Source organism: Asparagus officinalis, chromosome 1 (genome assembly GCF_001876935.1).
Source record: "Asparagus officinalis chromosome 1, Aspof.V1, whole genome shotgun sequence".
NCBI lineage: Eukaryota > Viridiplantae > Streptophyta > Magnoliopsida > Asparagales > Asparagaceae > Asparagus > Asparagus officinalis.
In genome coordinates, this window is record NC_033794.1 from 41,622,241 (window position 1) to 41,623,662 (window position 1,422).

The following is a 1,422-nucleotide window of genomic DNA, read 5'->3' on the forward strand; positions in this document are numbered from 1 at the left end:
CGACGAGGCGAGGAGGGGGCAGGGAGAGGGAGGGCATGGGTTGAGCTGGGCTTGGGTCGCAGGCCCAACGTTGATGACGGTTGGCACAAGGATCATTCATGTTTGTTGATGTCTGAAGAAGAATTAAGTTTAGGATAGTAATTGTGCTGATGATTTTAGCTAGGGTGCTTTATATCGTTAAGCGGCGAAGATGAGGTCGACGAGGCGAGGAGGGGGCAGGGAGAGGGAGGGCATGGGTTGAGCTGGGCTTGGGTCGCAGGCCCAACGTTGATGACGGTTGGCACAAGGATCATTCATGTTTGTTGATGTCTGAAGAAGAATTAAGTTTAGGATAGTAATTGTGCTGATGATTTTAGCTAGGGTGCTTTATATCGTTAAGCGGCGAAGATGAGGTTGAGGATGTATGATACAGGTGTCAACTGTTGATGAGTTCTTGAAGCATGTAGGCACGCGTCAAGCTTGGGATCGATGAGCATGCATGTTTTAGATGTGACGATTACTAATTTAATTTCTAGTGCGTCGTTTCTGATCACTTCACGTGCATGAAATATTTACGGCTATCTGATCGGTTGAAGCAATGAGGGCAGGCATTCCGTTTGGACATATATAGGAAACATCCAAAGAGGGGTTCATATCGAAGGAGGCAGGGCAGCTCTCGGGGGCGGCGTACAAAGAAATACGAAAAAATTTCTTAATGTAATTTTATTCACAAGAGATACATCATAATCTAAACAAAACGAGCAGAATAGCTAACGTCAATATCTCCAAAATATTTTAAAAGAGGAAGATAAAAATTATGTAGAAAATATTCAAATAAACATCATCTAATTTTTTATAACTAAAATAAACTTCTCCAATTAAAAGGAATTTGACGTTCCTTAAAATTTTTAAAGGAGGAGGTTTTACAGAAACCACCCTATCATTTTTTTCCCCAAAATTTTAGGAAGGCCGTGACCCCACTGTATATAGATCCGTCCCTGGAAGGAAGGAGGAATCATTACCACGTATAAAACTGTGTAATCAAGACTGGGATTATTCCAAACTATCAAAAGCTGGTAAATAATCAGTATTTTTTATTGTAAATATTGTTGCAAGGGCCGGATTTAAGAGGGCTCGCCCCTAACCTGTTAGGGAGGGGAAACTCAGATTCCCTGTAAATCCACGTCAAACTCCTCGTGTGGCCGATGTAGGACTAAAAGGATTACTAAAAAGTATCTATATATTATTTACTTGACAGTTGTAGTTTATGATTTATCTTGTGTGAACAGTGAGAATGAGGGTGATACAGAAATTATATAAGTGCCGATTTTGAAATGAATATCATAACCATCAGCCAAAACATCAGTGCTACTGATTTAAGGAATAATATATTCGCTGTTTTTTATGTAATAAAGACGTGGAAATCCTAGCTGTAAATGCATT